At 36.1% G+C, this 17193-nt stretch overlaps 1 pseudogene; it reads right to left on the reverse strand.

The window, feature by feature from the left end:
* Positions 1-15758: 15758 nt before the first annotated feature.
* On the reverse strand, positions 15759-16215 carry LOC120315361 (annotated as a pseudogene).
* Between the last annotated feature and the right edge of the window lie 978 nt (positions 16216-17193).

The following is a 17193-nucleotide window of genomic DNA, read 5'->3' on the forward strand; positions in this document are numbered from 1 at the left end:
CTGCAAACTGAAACAGTGAAGAACCAACTTTTTTATCCATGTGACATCCTTTGAGGTATTAGGAGAGAGGTTTCACGTCTGTCTTTTGTTTTGTGCAGAGGTGCAGGAGAGCACGAGAAATGCTCCATGCATTGGGAAGGATGTGTGGGTATGAACCAAAGATATTGCAGAGATAATTCATGGGGAAGGGGGGAGATATAGATTAGGGATGGTGCTCATGGGTGCACAAGATACCCTATGTAGATCATGTAGAATGCTTGGGAGGGGGCAGCTTGGGTCAACAAGACTGCATGGAGACTATGAATATGTGCGAGAATGTGTTGCACCAGTTATGTATGGCACATGGTGATGTGGCATAGGCAGTGGTGGGATTCAAATATGTGAACAATCGGTTCTCTGTGTAGATGCTGCTTCCGGAAGTCCGTTCTGGGCCTGAGTAACAAAAAATTAACTACAGGTTCTGCCAAAGTAGTGCAAACCGACTGAATCCCACCACAGGGCATAGGTTGGGAATAATGCTTGGGGATGCCTGGGAGTGTGCAAGAGGTGCCATGCAGGTCAGGGATGGCATGCAGGGATGATGTAGGTCTGGAGAGGTGTTTAGGATTGCTCAAGAGATACTGCATGGGTCAGGGAAGGTGGTGATGGTGGTGGTGGTGTGAGTTAATAAAAGTATATGGGAGCACACAAGTGCCATGCAGTTCAGGGAAGCACATCAGGGAGAAGCATAGGTCAGTGAGATTTCTTGAGTGTGTTCAACAGGTGCTGCATGAGTCAGGAAAGGCACACAGAGACAGTGAGGGTCAGGGAAGGGGCACAGGGGCAGCATAGGTCAAGAAAATGTGCAGGAGGGGCTTGGGCTAGAAAGACTGCATGGAGATTCCTTCTCTGTTCCTTCCCCCATTTCATCCTTCACTACCCCTTCTCCTCCCTTCTTTTCCCACTAAGCGGGTAAGTGGCTACTACTGGGTGGGTGAGGGAGCAAAGGATTGCCAGACTGCTGGGGAACTATCACAGAATATTGAGAATGAAGATCACATGACCACAGCAGCATCACAGCAACGGCCAGCCACTACTTTCCTAAATTTTATTTTCCTTGGAGTCATGCTTCTGGATTTTGGATTCATTCTATAAGTTAGCCCTTCTGAGGTACCTTGGTTCAGAAATTGTTGCCTTATGATACAATGTTTCATCCAGTTAAAAGCATAACAATGAGATTTTTAGTAGTTTATAGATTTCTGGAGTTAAATCTTACTACTATAAAGTTTACTGGTGGTATCGTAGCTATTCATAGTCAGGTCTTCTTTGAAAACTACCCTACTAAGAGCTTCCTAGATCTACTGCACAGTTTTTCTTAAATATCCTATTATTCAGCTATATTAATTTTTGAAGAAGCAGAAAAACCTTTTTTCTATTCACACCATACCTAATTTTATGTACCCTATCAAAACTCCTGTTCATTTTTCTCTATGTTAACCTGCCCAACAACTGTAATTTTTTTCTCTTACTTTTTTCTCTTACTTTTTTTATGCAATTTTTGAAGTTAATGAGAAAAAAAAATAGATCCGCGTTTCAAGTATATGGTTTCTTTCCTAATTTACAGATTAAATTTTACTGAAATTTGCTGTTATTGCCTTCATACGTCTTTCTTTTTTATTCCAGTATGCTTTTATTTGTATTTCTTTATACTGTTCATCTTTCATTTTAATATACATTTTCCTTTGAGAGATTGTTTTGCTTTTTAAAGATTGCTTTTTAGTTTAATCCCCCTGCATAATTTGAAGTCCTCAACAAATTTGGCCATTGGCCTGGCTCCAAATCTTTTCTTTTCACACATCAGGAAAGGCTACTCTTAATTTAAATTATGAAAACTCTTAATTTTAAAAAATGTAAACATATTTAAAACTATCAGTAAAAGTATCAGAATGTTAGTGGATTTTTATTTACTCCTCCATGGTTGAAAATATGTCTCATAGGTCTACAATGCCTGCAATACACTTGACACATAAAAACAGGCATAACTTTGCAGGTACCATCTTCATTATTTGCCATATTTTGCCTGCACCCTGGCTGAAACTTTGGAGAACCATTGTCGTGTGACTTTTCTCCATAGCATTTAGCAGGAATTTAATTCAACTTTGACTTTTTTTTTTACTGATATGTCTGGCTTACAGATACTATATAGTTATGTTAAATGCCGATACATTTTTATGTATTTATTTTATTATTATTTGTTGGTTCTAATCACTATAGAAAATTGCTTAAGGAAATTAATATAAGACTTAGCACTAAGTATATAACTTAGCAATGGCAACAGCAATGAAGTAGTATCCAAATTACCGTATATATGAAGGCTTATTAATGGTAGAAGAAGATGAAAACATATCTTTGCACTAGAAAAAGTAACAAAGTCATTTTCTGTAATTTGTAAAAGCCCTTTAAAGACCCATGGTGGCGAACCTATGGCACGCGTGCCACAGGTGGCACGCAGAGCCTTCTCTGTGGGCACGCGCACCATCGCCCCACAGAGGTCCTAGGCCTTCAGCTGGTTTTTATAAAATCTTTTCACTTTAGGCCTCCGCTGCCGTGTGCAAAAAAACCAAAAGGTTCAATCAATAATTTCAACTTCTCGTGGGAAAAAAAATCTCGCAAAGTTGGAATTGATTGATTGAACTTTTTAGTCCCACCCAGTCTGTCATTACCACCACAGCCACACCCACCCAATGGGCCATGCCCACCCAATTGACCACACCCACCCAATGGGCCACGCCCACCCGGCACCCGACGATACATACGTGGGTTTTGGGTTGCAGTTTGGGTACTCGGTCTCTAAAAGATTCACCATCACTGATATAGACTATTGATAACAGCCTAAGCTTTTATGTTATCATAGTAATTCATCCTGAAACTATATTACACTACTCAGCAAATACAAAATTCGTGACTCAAATCTGTATTGAATATCTTGGTAATGTTAAGAGTGCTTCAGATATTTAGAGACCTAATATACATTATTTTATAGATATATGTGGCACAATTCCTAAGAACAAATCTTTAATGTAAAAATGTAACTACATTGAAAAAAATGATAGCAATTCTGAACGTTATTAATTCAGTCTCCAATTCAATACAAAGATGTAATATGCCTATGGAAATATGCACAAAAGTATTGTACAACTTTCAGGTGCCTCATCATAAATTAATATGTGTTTGCCTGAAATTTTAATTCCTGAACCAGGTTCAGATCTGAATTTCTAAGGATTCAAAAGAATCTTCTTCATATGCATAATTCTTCTCTGTCTTGGATCAAAATCTGAGTTAGTGAAGAATTCTCAGCTTTTCTCCTACCTATTCCAGCAATCCAATCCTTACTTTTCTCAAAGTCTTTCCTTGATTTTCTTTCTTTTCCTGCTGTCTTCTCCCCACACTTCCCTCACTTAATCAACATCAGAATTGATATCAGTGAGGAAGAGGTGATAGACTCTAATCCCATTATTCTTTCTATCTATAGCAGCATATCAAAATTTTGAGATGATGAGTATGTGGTATCTTTCTTCCACAAATTGCCACATCTTTCAACAGGGTTATGCAGGCATTAGCAAATGCAAGCTGTTACACCCAAATATAATGGTTTAATTTAGGAATACTGGCAGATGACATACATATCTAAAATATAAATTCATAAAAAGATTGTAAATGTAAAAAATCCATCCATAATCACTAGAACACCATATCAATTTTATAGGTTAGGGATAAAACTAGACGTTTCTTGATTAATGTGAGAATGACTATGAGATGCTAATACAGATAACTTGACAAATGATTTGGAATATTCAGAATTAAATATGTCTATAAATAAAGACTTTCAACTAAAACCTGCCAGGAGGCATGAATACTGAGCAAAAGAGAGAGAAAGTAAAATCCCCAAAACAGGATTATCTGATTCTATCAAAATCAAATTTATCTCTTTTCAATGGTATAAATATTCCCAGAATACATTTGAATAATGAGGAATATGGTTGGATTGAGACAAATAAGGATAATAGACAAACTAATTAGCCAACTAATTCAGCCCCATTGAATCTGAATGGTAACACAACTCAACGCAAGTGGCCTACCCAAGTTAGTCAATGAAGAGGCAAAGAATAGAAATCTGTTCCTGTTAAAATGCTCTTAAAGAAAAGAAATAAAAACAGATTTGCTGCTGAATCCTCAGATTCTGTTTAATAACCTTTTTTTCATCAGACAGAGATGAAGAAACAATTTGCCATGTGTATCCATAGTTAATGTATGAACCATCTGGCAACCTTTCTAGAAGTATAGAGAACATATGTTTCATGTGGCTTTCCAGAGTGCCCAATAACAAATTTTAAAGCTGTTAGTTGACAGTAATAATCCCTACAGTGCTGACCCCTGCCCTTCTCAGTGGATAGGATGATTACATGGTTATAGCTTATTGGCTTTTGTCTAGGAATATCAGCCTTATATAGACTCTGGAATAATTGTATTCACTAATTTGTTATAGCCGTTATGTGGTTGCCTGTGAAAAAAAATCTGTCACTGCTTTCCTGACAGGATGATTTGGACTTCAAGCCCTGTGATAACTGAGATGTTGCTTGAAAGGAAATTGGACTACTGTATTTCATGCTTTAGAAGAGAGAACTCATTTTTTATAAGCACGTATGGGTCTCAGTTTTGAGAGAAAGTCAGTAATATACAAATGTACATTAAGGCTTTTAAAAAAAATATTAATGGGCAAAATTCAGCAATCCTGCCTCACAAAAGATTGCTTTTGAAAGCCATATTATTAGAAGAAGGTTCCAATATTTCAGAAGAGAATTATTTTTAAAGGACAGAGAGAGAGAGAGAGAGAGAGAGAGAGAGAGAGAGAGAGAGATTATGTTATATTATTATATTATGTTACATAACACAGCCTTCCACATTCATACTGTGATTTTAAATAGCAATGTATTCAGAAATCTCAAAAGCAATTCAAGAATATAGAAATTCTGTTACAAGAGACTATGGGTACGGATAATAAAATGCATGTGTAATTGTATATGAATGATAATAACAGTTATATCATGCTATCAGGAAAGAGAGCAGAGCTCCTTGGTGGCTAGAGCTGAATGTGCCAGAGATGCCAGTGGGTAGAGAGAACTAGTACATCAGGTAAGTGACAGTGAAGTGAGAGTAAGATTATTAACCTATGAGTGGAGTTTTATCCTTTGTGGTGGTAAAAAGTGCTCTGCCACACACATAAACTGTACTCACCACAAATCTATAAAAGCCCCCCCCCCGATCCCTCATCCCCATGCCACAATAAATCAGAACTGCTTGTAGTGCCCTTGTCAGAAAACATTCACAGCTAGCTGAAGTGATCCTGAATGGCATTTGGAGGAAGAATCAGTCAGGAACCTGTGGCCCAGTAAACCAAATTGTCCATATTCACTGACCATATTTCAGAAATAATATAGTTAGCATGCCAACCTAGTAGGAAGGGATAAATAATGTCACCCATACAGGTTTATCCTGCTGTAATTCATGCTGTGTCTGCCTTTTTCTTTTGTCTTGTCTTTGATTGTTAAGCCAAGAAAACAGTCCTTAAACAAATCAATTTTCCTCAATGTTGTTTTTTGCCAGAAAATGGTAGCAAACATAAAAAACTGGCCAAAAAAAGTCACAAATCATGGTTACATGACTACAGAATGCTGCAAACAGTTATAAAGGCCAGCTCATTGCCATTGCTCAAAATGCGATAATATAATAGTCGGGAGATGCCTGTTGTAACTTTGAAAGTGGGTCATAAGTAGCTTTTGTGGGGTCCATTGTAACTTTAGCAACCAGTTGTAAATCAAGGACTATCTGTACTGTATAGTATTGAATACTGCATCCAATGTGCTATCTCCTGGCAACCATGGGTTATGTTTTCCCTATGCTTTCTAAGGGTTTATTGTTATGAGCATTTTTACTTAACAAAAAGTACTTATATTAATACCACAAGTAATACAACAGGAGTATTCAAGGTAGATCTCTGGGTTTCCAAATTTGATCTCCTATATTTGATTCATTTAAGGCAGAATTAGGCAGATACAATCTGTATTTGTATTTTTGGTTTTTCCTGCTTAAATGTAATACTTTGCTTTTCTACACATTGAAACTCATTTTGTTGGATAGGGCCCATTGTTCAAGTTTGTCAAGATCTTTTTGGATCCTGAGTTTGTCTTCTGGAGTGTTGGCTACTCCTGTCAGTTTGGTGTCATCTGCAAATTTGATGAGTTTCCCTTCAACTCCCTCATCTAAGTCATTTATGAAGATATTGAAGAGTACTGGGCCTAAAATGGAATCTTGTGGTACCCCACTGCTTACTTCTCTCCATGTGGATGTAGTGCCATTGAAGACTACTCATTGAGTACGGTTTGATCCTTACCAGCTCAAGTTTGACTCAGCCTTCCATCCTCTCGAGGTCTGTAAATTGAGGACCCAGATTGTTGGGGGCAATATGCTGACTCTATAAACAGTTTAGTATCATAAAGCAATGTGAAGAGGTATATAAGTCAAAGTGCTATTGCTATTCTTCAGTAATTGCATCAGTTCTGGGCAACACTGGCGATATTTGACACACAAAGCCAAAGTAAAAAGAGAGTCAGAACGAAAATCTTATAAGGAATGGTTGAAGGCATAAAGCATATTTTTCTGGAAAATCAGAAATGGTGTGGAGGTGTGACAGCTATCTTAAGTATGTGAAGAGTTATCATATAAAAGACAAAGCAGAAATACTGAAAGTTGTTCCAGAAGAATGGTTTTTAAAAAAATAGTTTTAAACAAATTGATTTAAATTACGAAGAAGTAGATTCCAGGATAATTTAAGAAAAATGTCCTAATGGTAATAGCTGTTCAACAGTGAAACAAACTATTTGGGAAGTTGGTGGATTCTTTTTTTCTGGAGATATTTAAACAGAGGCTGGACAGCCATCTGTAAGAGGTGTTGTAACAGTTAACTCCTGCATTGGGGAAGGGGTTTGACTAGGTGATATACAACTTGACAGTGTTATATATTATGTTGTCAACTCAGAAGAGCAATATGAAAAAAAGAATCACTCTATAACTTGACAGAGCAATAACTGTTCTCAAAATGTTTTTCAAATAATTAAGTAGCTCTTAGATAGAAAGAACATTGTTTGAATGTTGTAAGCATCCCAGTTCTTTATTAAACCTGCTAGCTTTGTTCTTATTTTGGCCTTTCTTTTGGATGTGTCCTCGCTTTTCACAACTGCCTCCATTTGGAACTGGTAAAAGAATGGAAATGTTTTGGCATCTGTCTTTGACAATTAAAACAAAGATTGACATGAGTTGATACATCTGGTATGCAAGCTGATGCATTTTGCGTGTAATTTTTAGTTTTTATATACTTTGTGAGCAATCAAGAACAACTAAGCTAGAGTTACCGAATCAGTCACCTTTCAAATATAAAGACAAACTAAACCCTTTTTGAAGGACAAACAATTTAGAAACAATGAATCTGTGGGTAGAGTAGATTTGTTGGAAACGTACTGTATATTGGGACTGCAAGGGAAAGACTACTGTCTTTTTCATTCTAGCATTATATATGATTCATGGTAATTGTACCATAATACACATAAGTCATTTAGTTAATACAGATAACATTATGTTTATTTTTAATGTATTTCATGTATTCCCTTTTCCTCCTCCTCCTCCTCCTTCTCCTCCTCTCTGTTAATTTCTTTTCACACTCCTTTGATGATCAAGGTTTTCTCTTGTATTTCTTCAAACTATAATCTGGTCAGATTTTTTCTTGCTGTGCAATATTTCTTTCCAGTGTAATTATGTTTTTTCTCTTGACAATTATGTAGTGTAATAAGGAAAGGTTATTTAAAAAAGAGTATTCCCTTGAGAAATTTGGAACAAGCAGTATGTTCAATGCAGAGCAGTATGTTCAATAACAGCATGTATACTCTGCTCTCATTTTGAAAGATATGCTTGACTGTAGACTACACATGCACAAAAGTTATGTAATAAACTTCAGTATGCCTTCCTTAATGATGTCAGTGTCTTTAGTGTAGTGACTGTTTAAATGTGAGATTATTTATTATTGAGATGAAAGGTGTTTTCTTCAAATCTAGCTCAGCTTCTGCTGACTTCATTAATAAGGTTTTTTTATTTCCTATCTACCTAACATCCTGATATTCCTTTGTCACTCATCCAAGTACAAGTCAATAAGATGCATTTTTAAAGCTTTACAATGTTATCTGTGCTGGGAAGGATTAAAGATTGTAATATGTGAATAATGGAGGAAGTGTATATTTTGCTCAGAGCATTGGTACTTGGGCATCAGGATGTGCCTCTGATTTGTAGCTGGAGAGATAAAGCCATAAGTATTTTTAATAATATTACAAGCAAGCCTATTAAAACTGAGTTTAAAGCTATGGGCTCTATGCAGTAACAAAAATCAGGCACATCAAATCTCTTTATTGCATTGTATTTATCCTAAAACAAGAGGTAGATTTCCATACTATTATTACACCATATGTAACCAGTGTGGCACAGATTGGAGGCAGAAGGAAGTGATCTTAGGAATCTCAAAAACAAAGAGTAGGCAGAGAGACAGATTAAGGAGGGTAAAGTAAATTCTGAACTACGTATAACTTACTGCCTCCCCACTGGGTGTGATCAGTAGACCATGAAGTGCCAGAGCTATTGGGCTTGGATCTAAAACAGTATAGTGGTTAATGTATTGAACTAGGTCCAGATATCAGTTCAGGTTCTGAAATAGAGGTGGGATATAACTAAAATAAATAATAGTGTGGGTTGTTTGTTTTTTGCTTAGCATGTGCAATAAATTCTGAATTATTCAATGCCCATAGTTAAACAAGCCATTGCACAACATGATGTCTCAGCAAGAATATTGTTAACTAATTTTAAAGTTTAGACTACTTGCCATCACAAATCTCTATCATACTTCCTTTGACAGAATGGATAGCATCTTTTTTTGCAGGTTCATTCAAAAATTATTAGGGTGATATTCAATAGCAAAATAAGCATGACTGCCAGGTCAGATTCTCAGAGTCCTGCTCTTTGCATACTCCTCTCCCCTAATATGCTTTGAAGATATGCAGACTTTCTGATGCCGAAGTGGAAGGGATAGGAAAGAAGGGAACACGGAGAAAGAAAACAGCATTTGTACAGTAATCTACACTGGATCCAACTCAATTTCTTAACATATACAATAATGCTTAAAAATATCATGAGAAATTTGGGGTAGGTAATGGTTTAATGCCTCTTTTTAAAACAGCACTTTTGTTTGGTGTAACATTTGACTCATTTACAAATCTGCACTTGAGGTTACAAATATAACAGTGCCAGATGTTACTGTTTGAAAAGCACTGTAGATTTATTTAAATTACCCTTTGAAATGGCCAGTTTGGGTATGAAACAATTTTATATCCAGAAGGCATTCTCCACTTGTGAGACCCATATGTCTTGTTTCAAAATGTAGCATCACAGAAAGCCGTGTCAATAACATTCAGTTTCTAACTTAACAATATACCATTGCATGCAGAAAGATTATAACATAAATTAGTACTGAAATTCTTAAATGTTCTCTAACAATCCTATCATTTGCAGACACAATTTCCAATTTCCCACTCCAGTTAGTTTCTAGAGAATACACACAGAGAGAGGAGGGGGAAATCCGCATCTTTTTATGTCCGTGGTATGATTGTAATTATCATCTTTTGAAGCAGTTATAAATAATCCAGATAGGGTAACTTAACATAATAACACATCTTAGAATCCTATTAAGAACATTCATAGCTTTGATAGTCAAAGCAGAATACTTAAAACTGAAGTTTTTTGACAAAATTGATGAAAGAAAATCAGTGTAATCTCAACCGTCTTCCAGAAACATTTTGGGAGAGGGCTCCTTCAGGTGGCACAATACAGCATACAATAGATAGAATGGACCAGTGGATCCATTCCATCATCTCTAATGCAGATCAATTTTATTAGTCTTTCTCTCAACTTTATCTCACACTTCTGGGGACCAAGGGTAGAAACTTCTTCTTTCCTGTGGTCTAGAAAGGCCTTCCTATGGAGAAGAGACTCATCCCCTATCTGTTATTTTCAGGAAACAGCTAAGGACCAAATTATTTCAGAAGGCATTCTCTTAACAAAGATTATGGCACTTGTGCTATTTTTTATTCTCTAGTCTCTGTTTTTGTTGGTATTCTGTATTGATCGGTGTTTTATAATATTATTATTTCTTTTAACTATACCATATATGGTAAATATTAAATTGTAGTTATAAATATTATATTTATATAAACTACAAGTTGTCAAGAGGCATTAGATTGCAGCACATGGATGCATAGAGCAGTTCCATGGCCATTTCCCGTAATTATATCCAAAGGCTGATATATGAATTGTTATTCAATTTGTCTAAGCAAATGACAGTATTTAACCAAGTTTGACTGACCTCAGAAATTTGAGTAAGATCAAACCTGGTTAATACATGGATGGGAAATCACCAGGAATCCCTGACCCATAGGTTTTATTGGGCATTAAAAAGAAATAAATTTAATCCTGGATGAGGCATTGGTAAACATTTTCAAACATTTTGTTAGCATGTAAACTATTGTGCATATATATGTCCAGGGAGTCATTGAAAGTTGTTCTTTACTTCTGGGAATCTTTACAGATTGTTAAAACAAACTGATATTTTTTCTTCTTTTTCTCATCTATTTTTCTTTTGGGATCATATTCATAAAAACAAGCAAAAAATGTCTTGGTTTTATCAGTTGCACATATGTTACTCTGGAAGCTTTTTAATTAGACTGTGGTGAAAATGCTTTAAATATACAGAATTTTTAATTGAATTACACAATAGAAAGCAAATAGGATTGTCTGTAAGCCAGTAGTATGTAGCCAGCTTCCTAATATAGTTCTGATCTACTGATACTGAGTATATTGCCCTATCAGAGCAATTGGTATAATTAAGCTTAGTTTCAGAAATCAGTAAATGAGGATGTCACCAGTTACACTAGGATCCCCTTATACAGGTGCTCATGCAGAACTTTATTAATCAGTTGCATGAATATGTCAGGAACTCCCTGTAGTCCAAAAGATATCACTTTAAACTGGAAGCATCCTTACAGGCAGTTGAAGGCAGTCTTCCATTCATCGCCTTCCTTGACCCTCACCTGGTAGTACGCCTCCCTCAGATACAGTTTAGTAAAAACCTTCCCTTTGGCTAAATGTCCCAGCATGTTCTTCACAAGAAAAAGGGGATAAATATTCTCCACACATATGCTATTTATCCAACAAAAATCCAATGACTCATCTTCCTTCTCTTTGAATAGCCCTGGGGCTGCCACTTGGAACTTGGATGAAACCCCTAGCCAGATTTTTGTCAATGTAGTTTCTCAACTCCCCTATTTCGATCGGGGTCATTGAGTACATCTTGGGCTTAAAGACTTTTGTTCCTGCTCAGGAAGAAAACCCTATTTTGGACAAATGGCTGTCCAGTCTGTTCTTAAAAACTTCCAGTGTTGGAGCATTTACAACTTCTGGAGGCAGGTTGTTCCACTGGTTAATTGTTCTAACTGTTAGGAAGTTTCTCCTTAGTTCTAGGTTGCTTCTCTCCTTGATTAGTTTCCATCCATTGCTTCTTGTCCTGCCTTCAGGCGCTTTGGAAAATAGCTTGACTCCCTCTTCTTTGTGGCAGCCCCTGAGATATTGGAACACTGCTATCATGTCCCCCGTCATCCTTCTCTTCGTTAAACTAGACATACCCAATTCCAGCAACCGTTCCTTATATGTTTTAGCCTCCAGTCCCCTGATCATCTTTGTTGTTTTTCTCTGTACTCTTTCTAGAGTCTCAGCATCTTTTTTGCATCGCAGTGACCAAAAGTGAATGCAGTATTCCACGTGTGGCCTTACCAAGGCATTGTAACGTGGTATTAACACTTCACATGATCTTAATTCTATCCCTCTGTTAATGCAGCCTAGAACTGTGTTGGCCTTTTTGGCAGCTGCAGCACACTGCTGGCTCGTATTTAAGTGATTGTCCACTAGGACTCCGAGATCCCTCTCACAGTTACTACTATTGAGCAAGGTATCCCCTATACTATAACTGTACATTTGGTTTTTCTTGCCTAAATGTAGAACCTTACTTTTTTCACCACTGAATTTCATTTTGTTAGATAGCACCCAGTGTTCAAGTCTGTCCAGATCCTCCTGTATCTTAAGCCTGTCTTCTGGAGTGTTGGCTATTCCTCCCATCTTGGTGTCATCTGCAAATTTGATGATTTCCCCATCTATTCCCTCGTCCAAATCGTTGATGAAGAGGTTGAAGAGCACTGGGCCCAGAACAGAGCCTTGGGGCAGCCCACTACACACTTCCCTCCATGTAGATGCAGTTCCATTGAGGACCACGCGCTGAGTATGGCTGGTCAGCCAGCTATGGATCCAACTGATGGTGATGCTGTCTAACTCACATTTTTCTATCTTATCAAGTAGTAGGTTGTGATCTACTTTATCAAATGCCTTACTGAAGTCCAAGTAAATTATATCCATAGCATTCCTTTGATCCACTAATTTTGTCATTTGGTCAAAGAATGCAATAAGATTTTTCTGGCATGATCTGTTTTTGACAAACCCATGTTGGCTTTTAGTAATGACTTTGTTTGCCTCTAGGTGTTCGCTCATTCGTTGTCTTTTCCAGAATCTTCCCAGGTATTGAGGTCAGGCTGATAGGTCTCTACTTTCCTGGATCCATTTTTTTCCTTTTTTGAAGATGGGAACTACATCAGCTCTTTTCCAGTCCTCCGGTAGTTCCCCAGTGCTCCAGGATCTTTGAAAAATATAGTTCAATGGTTTTGAGATCACATCTGCCAGTTCCTTGAGAACCTGGGGTATAATCCATCTGGTCCTAGTGATTTGAACTCATCTAGGCTGGACAGGTGCTCACTTACCATTTTCTTGCCTATCTTAACTTGTGTTTCTATTCTGTTTTTTATGGCACTATTTTTGGTGGGTTGGTCTGTTTTTTCCCTTTGTGTAAAGACAAAGGGAAAAAACGAGTTAAATAATTCTGCTTTCTCTCTGTTCTCCCTAATCAAAATCTTTTCGGCAATCAATGAAGTATATAGTGACTTCTTTTTGGCGTTCTTTGACTTTCTCAATTATCTAAGATGCATCAGCAAAAATGTTGCATGTTTCCTGGCCTTTTTTATAACCATATTTGCCATTTGGAACTCTTAACTGTGTTGAATGATCCTAAGAATTGTTTTGCTGTGAAATTAAGGGTATTATGTAATAGTCTGCACATTCTGTTAAGTCTCTTTTTGGTATTTTTTGGATTAGCTTAGGTAGCACTTGTGTTGGTTCTTTTACTGCTGCTTTCTCTATTTCTGTGGTTATTTCATCAGTTTCTGTAGCCCTCTGACTTGGTAATGATCAGTACGCTATTCTAATCTAACATTAGTAATAAAGATTCATGTGAATGGGGAATATCTTCTAAGGCAGTGTTTCTCAACCTTGACAATTTTAAGGCATGTGGACTTCAACTCCCAGAATTCCACAGCCAGCATTGGAATTCTGGGAGTTGAAGTCCACATGTCTTAAAATTGTCAAGGTTGAGAAACACTGTTCTAAGGTAACTTGGAAATTCACATCTTCACTATATAGCATTTTAATATACTCCTTTCATCTTTGTTTGATCTGCTTTAAATCATTCATTATCTATCCATTGGCATCCTTTAGCATATCAATTCAAAGTTGAAACCACCTCCTGAGTTCAGGGATATTTTGAAAGACTTTCTTTTTTTTTTCAATGTCTGTTTCCATCTTTACAAATATTGTTGTAATATTTTTCTTTGTCTCTTCCAACAACTCTCTGAAATTCTTTATTAAGCTCCTTCCTTAATGAAGTTACAGTTCTATGGTCTTTGATTTGGTGTCATATGATCTTCTCATGTACTCCATGTTCAGTCTATGTAAAGAAATCTCGGTTGAGTTGAACAGACCAGAAGCTCTTAGCATGTGGTTTCAATCTTATTAGTTTATGTTGCACTCAAAAGCAGACTGTCTGCCAGAAATTTAATCTTGAAAAATACACTTGGGGAATTGTCCTTTGATTCTGAATGTTTATCATATTCTTCTCCAAACTTTTGTTCTCCAGATGTGTTAAGACAAAAAGCTCCCAGAATCCTCAGTTATAAAATTTGCTCTGACACATTGAGTGTTATGTTTGCCTTCAATATTATTTGATCTTAAACTGTGTATGATATATCAATTTATGCCTAGCTATTTGAGAACTGTCTCTATTTTATATTATAAATCTGCTGTCTTTGAAAATTTTTAAGAAATGGTTTATATAGTTCTGTGTTGTAACCTTCCCCATCTAGGATTTTAATATCATATATAAAGATTTAAAATCCTGATCATCCAAACACAAATCACAAATGTGCAAAGAGCCACTAAACAGATAATTGTCTGATTTTATGAATAAACTCATAAGACTATAAAAATATTTTTTCTTAATCCAACTAAATGTAAATCTATTACAAGACCCTTTTTTCTATACTGTATATTTCAACTCAAGTGGGGCTTGAACTGAGGTATCTGCTACTGTTGTTCTACAACAACCTACATATTGCTTTTAAATGTTTAAAATAGCACATTGATATTTTGACCAGTAGCTTTTAGTGGTTCTGTCTCCCATCAATTTGTCTGATCCTCATTTAAAGCAAACTAAGCTAGTTGCCATCACTACAACAAAGTCCTATAATTTAATTGCATACTTTCAGAAGAAAAGAAAATACAATTTATTCTGTCTGTCATAAACTGCTGCTTGTCATCTTCATCACATGATCTTTTCTAGCATTTACGAGATAGGAAGATATAACTTTATCCAAATTTTACATAATTATGTACAATTCTCACATATTTTGCCCTCTACCTTTATTTAATTAGAAAAGCCACAAACGTTTCAACTTTACATTGTAGCAAAAATGATCCAGCCTCTCAATCATTTTATCTACAGTATCAGTTTTAAAAAAATCATTTAGCGGGTCCTTCTACATTAGTTGTGTGGCAATACTTAGATTTTAATAAAAGCAAGATACTATTTATTTTTAAATGCTAGTGTATGAGTTTTGCTTTTTCATTTCTACCTAATTCTACCAATCTTGATTTACTAACCAAAATAGTATTCAGGAGATAGTGATGTCTTCCATACAGGCTTTCAGTGCTGTAAAAGTAATCTTTCTATCCAATTCTGTGAGGTATATAAGGGATCAAGGTTAGGATGAGAGAGAGAGAGAGAGAGAGAGGGAGGGAGGGAGGGAGGGAGGGAGGGAGAGAGAGAGAGAGAGAGAGAGAGAGAGAGAGAGAGAGAGAGAGAGAGAGAGAGAGAAGATGTGATTTGAATAGGCTATTTCTGATGTCCCAGAGAAGAGATTGTATTAGTAATTGCCTCATAATAATGGAACCATTTTTCTAGGGAAATATATATGATCTCTAATTTGCAAGTTTTATAGGCCTAGAAGATCTCTTATTACAATATGCCTTTATTAATGTTTGATTAACACTGTAACTAATTCAATGTCACTCAGTGAGTTCAACCATGATAGAATCTGATCTCCCTAGGTATAACATTTTTACCACTACAACTTGCATGTACCTAGGACTAACTGCATCTTGGACTACATCTGTTTTTTTAAATAATCTTTATTTTGTTATATACACAATGCCATGAATTCGTAAGTAATTAGTTCCAGCAATTAATTTTTGCCATTGGTTTGATAGTGTGGGTTGGTGTTTTAATTTAAACCAAGTGCCCTTTCCATTTGCTTCCTTTTTCTTCCTTTCATTTTCCTTCACACACTGAAAAGAAAACTTGCCTCTGCTTCTAGAATGCTTAATATGTTTGATGTGCACATTGATTCTCTTAGTGAGGATATTGCCTTTAACCTTCTTGTTCACAATAATGGTCACAGCATGCTGAGTAATGTTGTATACTTTATCTTGCCATGATAACATTTGTGGGATATGCCTTTTAAAACTGTTCTCATGCCCTTAATGTCAGTGATATCACCCTTCTTATAGATGTGCATGTAGGTAGAAAAAGGAACCCCATGTTTACAAAAGGATCTTGAAATCTGTCCCTTTCTTATTTCCCTTTGTGTTTGTCATCTCTACTTTAAAATGATAGTGACAAGTAATTTATTAAGTCTTATGTTTTTGTTCTTCACCAGTTACTTTTGCAACCAGTGAACAAAAAAGTGCAGAGAAAAGTTGTCCTATATCTTGATTCCCTAGGTCTAATTTATATATACTACAATTGCATGGTGTACCATGACTGCCAAGTTCAGTGGAATGTTATCCTTTGATGTGGCTGGGATAACTGAAAATAAAGAAGACATCAGTTCAAGAGCTTTTATTTGTTCATTCCCTTTGGTAGTTGTAACCATCACAATAAAAGGAAATACCATCTCTGAGTGAGTATAGGATTCTATTCCACGCTTCCCAAGGGTCTATCAAATTACCATACCATACCATACCATACCATACCATACCATACCATACCTCTCTAGTACAATAGTGATAAAAGCCTGCAAAAATGAACTACGAATTCTAGTCACTTAGCATATGGGTTACAGTGAAGATATTACACTTTCTTTTGAAGCAAAAAGTCACATGGGTTGTACATGATCATTAGTTGAATTAACAGTTTATCAAATTTGGCTAATTATACTGGAAGTTAAATCATGCATTTGTGATTGGAATTAAAGAAACCATTCCATAGATATCTTTTAGTAGGAGATAGAAGCTTCAGGACATTTGTTTCTCTTAATTAGCTGTGCACAATTTGCTAGCTGAGAGGAGAAAAAGAAAATTGGCTATAAAAAAATTAAATATCCTTTAATTATTGCTTTAACTTTCCAGCACTTTGAATCTAAAATGTATGTAATGATTACAAATGAGTCATTCATTTTATATTTACTGGCTGAAACTCACCTTGTTTTAATTCCCTCTGCAAAACTAAAAATGCATCTTAAAATTAAAACAATGGAAACTTATATAAAGTTGCTCAGATTTAGGCAATAATCAAGCACAGGTAAGGTTTTTCTATTTGAAGTACCCGAGTCAGAATTTAAAAAGAGGGCAAGA

Source organism: Crotalus tigris, unplaced genomic scaffold (assembly GCF_016545835.1).
Source record: "Crotalus tigris isolate CLP2741 ecotype Arizona unplaced genomic scaffold, ASM1654583v1 scf7180000019095.371713, whole genome shotgun sequence".
Taxonomy (NCBI): domain Eukaryota; kingdom Metazoa; phylum Chordata; class Lepidosauria; order Squamata; family Viperidae; genus Crotalus; species Crotalus tigris.